Here is a 6,000-nt window from a genome sequence, read left to right on the forward strand (position 1 = left end):
ACTGCAGTAATATTTTGGAGAAGCTCCTAAATTCTTAAGTCTAAGTCCTAAGCTACTAAATCCAGCATGCCTAAATTGGTATGAATACATTAATCTAAAATAATATTGATATTCTCAGAATTATCCGTTAACATTAAGTTAGAGCTTAAACTTTAGGCAATGAAAATACAACAGTAAAATATAGATCCTTACATACAGGTAGGAATCAGTTGCAGAAATACAAAGAGAGAATCAAAAAATTGTAGAGATGTATGAAAACTAAAAAAAACCCAAATATATACATCCTACTAAGAATTTGGTTTCACAAGAGAAATCTTAAGGATATTGAGTAAAAATTCAAATCAAACCCCACAATGAGCAAGTTACATATAAGGGGGAAAAGACCCATATGTTATAATGAGAAAAGACAATTTAGTTATCATGCAAGAATTTCATTCACAATAGGAGGGGGTACCCCCCAAAGCCCTGGAATCCCTCCCAACCCCCCAAGCTATGTATCTAAATATTTTTACCCAACAACAACCTTATCACCTTCAAAGTACTCTTCATTGCACTTAATACATTTTTCAAATCTGTGATTCCATCCTTGGAACATTTTTCAAATTCATCTGTTTGGATAGCTGACAGCACCTCCCTTGTTTTTCACGTCACCTCTCTAATGACGTCAAATCACTGTCCTTTCATGTCCCTCTTTATTCACAGAAACAAAAAGAAGTCACACAGACTGAGGTCAGGTGAGTAAAGTGTGTGGGGCAAGAGAGGCATGTTGTCTTTTGTTGAACAGGTGCACGGAAATGACTGTGTGAGTAGGTACATTGTCCTGGTGGCAAAACCTGTCCGGTCTGCCACAAATCAGGCCTTTTTGTTACACAATCTTTTCAGAATCTCTAAATAGAAAGCTTGATTAACAGTCTGACCTGGTGGAATGAATTCCAAATGTACTACAAGTCAACATTTTTGTTGACTCAGGAAGCTCACAGACTTTTATAAGGAGGTGTGCCACCAATCGACATTTCACCTTTTTTGAAAAAAGAAAACCACACATGCACTTGAGTTTTTCCCATAGCACTGTCCTTGTAAGAACATCACAACACTTTCTGCAGCACTTTTCCCAAGAAGGAAACAAAATTTCACAGCTACACAGTTCTTTTAAATTGGACATCACAAAAAATGAGGGTCAAGTGAAACTGCTTTTAGGGAAAAATTCAGTGACCAGAGAGAACCTTCCCAGGTGAAGCCACAGGGTGCACTAACTCAGAGCAAGTTGCTCAATGCTCACTTGGTGGTAAAAATGCATGCTATGAAAGCTGTGCTCTGCCCAGCACAATTCCAGGGTTTTTTTTTGGGTATCCCTCTTATACATTATTCAAAATGATTTAAATCATAATACTACGTAGTTCAGATGGTAATTTGAGAGCAATGGAAAATATTTTGTTTTAAAATTGTTATTTTAAAATATAATATTCTTTTTTTTTAAAGGTCTTTTAATGTGAAATAAAAGGAGCCCAGGCAGTGCAGCAGATTAAAAGCATCAGGCTGTTGACTTCAAGATAGGAGGTTCAAACCTTATAGCTGCTCCAAGAGACAAAGATGAAGATGTCTGTTTCCATAAGGATTTATTGTTTCAGAAACCCTAAGGAATAGTTCTCTTCTCTTCTAGGGTCACCATGAGTTGGAACTGAGTTAGCACTAAGCTTAGTTTTAGCTTTACCATTAAATACAAGGAGTTTCTCCTGGGTGGTACAAACAACACTGGACTATTAGCTGAAAGGTTGGAGACAATGGCAGTTTAATCCATCCAGAGGTGCTGGGCGCATATGCCTGGTGATTTGCTTCCCAAAGGTCAGAGCCATGAAAACTCTATGCTGATCCAGTTCTACTCACACACATAAGGTTGCTCTGATCTGGGACCAACTTGATGATACCTGATTTGGTTTTCTATTTGTCAGTATGAAAATTAAAAAACAAATATATACATCCTACACTACTGACAAATACAAAACTCATTTTTTTTTTGCTAACACAAATTAAACATTTTTATCTAAAAATATAATCTTATTCTCATCATAGTTAAGCTTGTTACAGAAATATGTTATATTTAAATGGGGATAATTTGGGATTTATGTCCTAAACCAAAACTACAAGTTCAAGATAATACTTATGACGGGGCTTAAGTTAATGGAAAAAATGGAATTATAAGATAATGGAAAATTTCCATGATGTTTTCAAAGCCCCCTTTTATATATTTGCATTAAATATTAAGTAATAAAATTTTACTACTTTTTTTCCTTACATAAAATCTGTTTTGACAGAGTCTACATACTCTCCAAGAGTAAGCCTAGTTTCAAAAAAAGCCAATAAGAATTCAAAGTTGGTTAAAATGAGTAAGTAAAAAAGTATTATAATACATAGAAATCTTAAAAATTTCAAAATCAGAAGTTCCTCAATATTTTTTTCCGTTAAGGTCGATCTTCTGAAGGCAGTATTATTATCACTTTAAGGTCTCCCTGAAGAACTCTGAATTCTGATTTATACATCAAAACATCCTTGAGAGAATCAAATTATTTTCCTTTTAACTCTTCTACGAGTTTTGGGAAGAAAAAAGTCTGAAGTGACAAAAGTAGGGCTGTAAAGTTGATGGAGTTAGGTTTTCCAAAGAAATTCTCATCAGACAGCCCTTGTTTGTTGTGATGAAAAATATTCTCCACTGCAACTTTCTTTTTATCAATAATTCATTTTTGTATTGTCTTAAAACTTCTTCATAAGTCCTCATAACTGTCCTGTGCCCTTTGAGGAAAATCTATCAAAATTATCCCATGAAATTTAAAAAAAAAAAGAGTTGCTGAGCCGACTGACCTCTCTGCCTTGAATTTAATTGGTCCAGCAAATTCCCTCAAAAGTCATTGTTTTAATTTGGCTAGACCAGAGGATGTACACTGGTACCAATGACAACTGGAAACACAGGGAATCAGGACAGATGACTCCTTCAGGACCAGTGGTGAGAGTGGCGATGTCTGGAGGGTGGAGGGAATGTGGGGTAGAAAGGGGGAACCGATGACAAGAATCTACATATAACCTCCTCCCTGGGGGATGGGCAGCAGAGAAGAGAGCGGGGGAGACGTCAGACAGTGTAACATATGACAAAACAATAATTTATGAATTATGAAGGGTTCATGAGGGAGGGGGAGGGGGGAAATGAGCAGCGGATATTAAGGGCTAAAGTAGAAGGCAAGTGTTTTGCGAATGATGAGGGCAACAAATGTACATATGTGCTTGACACAATGGATGTATGTATGGATTGTGATAAGAATTGTGCAAGCCCCCAAGAAAAATGATTTTTTTAAAAAGTCATTGTTTTGATTGGAACTCCTTGATGAGACTCTAACAAATATATCCCTGAGCGAATTTGTTTAGGGCCATCCACTAATTGCAGAAACATGTTTTAACAGGTTCTGTTTGGCATTAACCAACACAGGTATAAATGGAAACTCTAGCAGCAATACTTTGACTGGCTCTCATGCAATAGATATCAGCTTTCTTATACTTTCATGTTTTTCAAATTTCCCTCTATTAGGTGTTAGGAGCTTACCCATTAATGTCACTAAACAATTCCGAACTCAAACAGGATCTACATAGCATTGGAATAGCATTCCATGTGCGTCAACATCAGTTACAAAGGCTGATCTGTTATGTGAAATACTTCCATCTACTGGGAACAAATGGTAAACACAAGAAAAAATTAAGTTTGCTTTTTAGTAAAAATAGTTACAAAGCAGTGTTCTAGTATTCTGAAGATATAAGGAGAACCAGATAGACATTAAGTCAAGGAGATTAACTTTAAGTGTGGGATGAATGAAGATAAAATAAATTACAGAACGTTGTAAAGCCATAAGGAGGGCTACGATGCTAAAAATATGCAAAGAAGGCAGTACAAAGGGAACACACACACACACACACACACACACGAAATTGTTAATCTATTTTGCTTGGGTAGCTATGGAAGAGACTTCATGGAAAAATCATTTTGAGCTTGATTAAATTTTTAATAGATATATGTACATATGGAATGATGAAGACTGCATTATAAGTTGCATTTATAACTCTTAATTTCATAACCAATAACACCCTCTACTGTAAATAAGCTTTATCAATTCTGAAAGAGGGGCAGTAGATGATTTTCTTCGGCATTCAGAAGGCAGTTGGAAAAGAACAAATAATTTTGTGAAGTTAGAATCTATGGTGCTGAGGATACATACAAGTTAAAATTAGATCAGCTCTATGTTCTGAAAATATTGAACATGTTTAAACTAACAAACAATAAGCCACTGAAGATTATGAATGTGACAGTGAGAAACTACATATAATCTTAATTTGGCAGTATCATGGAGAAGCCAAAGTGAAGAGCCAACACAAGTCAAAAACAGCGAGATCACTGTCATGATTTTGACTCATAGTGACACTATGCAGGTTTCTGAGGTTATATATCTTTATGGGAACAAATAGTTTGACAACCCTCCCACCCATCCCTATCCCCCCATATACACAGCCCCAGGAAACAGTGCAGTGCTCGCTTAACACCACTACTAGGACTACTAATAATGAGATCAGTTAGGAAAATTTTACAATAGCTTAGGAAAAAAAGATAAAAGTATGAATCAAGAAAATGTCAAAGAAAAGGAAAGAAAACTAGCAAAAGGAGTATTTCAAAACTATAACCAGGAAGGCGTTAACTGTCATTACACTGTGAGGTTTCACAGAGTAGAAAGAATGATAAATTCTTAAGACTATATTTAATTTTTATGTTAAGGAATTACCCTGATGGAATGAAGAATAGTTTGGAAAGGAGGACGAGCGGAAAAATTACTTTAGAAATGGGTACTGTGGGCAAGAAATGGCATGAGTCTGATCTCAGATGATGACAATAAGGTAGTAAGTCCAATGAGATAGTACGTTAGTCTGGGTGGACTAATGAAATAAATCCAAGGGGATTCATATGTGCATAAGAGGTCTATATACAAGAGCAATTGAATATTGAGAAAAACATCCCAGCCCAGTCCAGATCAAGTCCATAAGTCCAATATTAGCCCATATGTCCGAAACCAATCTATAAAGTCCTCTTTAGACTCAAGAAACACATGCAATGATGCCAAATTCAGGAAGATCACAAGCCAGTGGGTACAAAGTCTTGTGGATCCAGCGGCGGTGAAAGCATCTCAGCGCTGGCAGGGGTCACCACGAGGTTCCTCCAGTTCCCAGGGTACTGGGTCTATCAGTGTAGGGCCATGTGTCTTATCAGTAGAGCATCTCTCAGGGAGTAAGTAGAGAAAGGATGTCTCTCATTTCCAAGGAGGAAATATCAGAATTCTGAGAATCCTTAGGGGAAGGCCATGCCCACACAGAGGCCTCATTGGCTATGACCCGATTGACAGACTAGACTCCACCCCTTCGCTCTTAATCCTCTCAAATCCCAAATTGACACCGGATTATGTAACTACCACAGATGGAAAGAGACATTTTTAAAAACATTTTATTAGGAGCTCTTACAGATATTATTACAATCCATATTTCTATTAGATCAAGTATAGTTGCAAAATTGCCGCCATCATCATTTTTAAAACACTTTCTATGTTCTTGTACTGCTTGATATCAGCTCTTCTTTATCCCACCCCCTATCTCTTAATATATTATGTATTATTCTAATTATTATTGGGGTCTTTTTGCTATAACTTATACCATCCAATGTAAAATTGTTGTTCTTTCCCCTTGAGTGGGGTTGACAGTCATTGCTTTCAGATCCCCCTTCCCATACCCTCAGGGAGTCATTACTCCAATTACTGTTTCTGAGGTGGTTATCTATCTTGGACTCTTTTGCAAAACTTCTCATATGAATATAAGGGACTTTGAAAGAGTTCGTGACAAAATGGAATGAATGAAAATAATACATTTTCCCACAAACTTTTTTTTAAAAATCAATTGATTTTGGCTCATAAATTCATCACA

At 36.4% G+C, this 6,000-nt stretch overlaps 1 protein-coding gene across 1 annotated transcript in view; it reads right to left on the reverse strand.

The window, feature by feature from the left end:
* Positions 1-6,000, reverse strand: part of ASCC3 (activating signal cointegrator 1 complex subunit 3) — a 365,946-nt gene that overhangs the window by 241,091 nt on the left and 118,855 nt on the right. The gene's annotated exons all lie outside the window — the stretch shown is intronic.

This window comes from Echinops telfairi, unplaced genomic scaffold (genome assembly GCF_000313985.2).
Source record: "Echinops telfairi isolate 266 unplaced genomic scaffold, ASM31398v2 ScPeMD7_3533;HRSCAF=4204_0, whole genome shotgun sequence".
Lineage (NCBI taxonomy): Eukaryota > Metazoa > Chordata > Mammalia > Afrosoricida > Tenrecidae > Echinops > Echinops telfairi.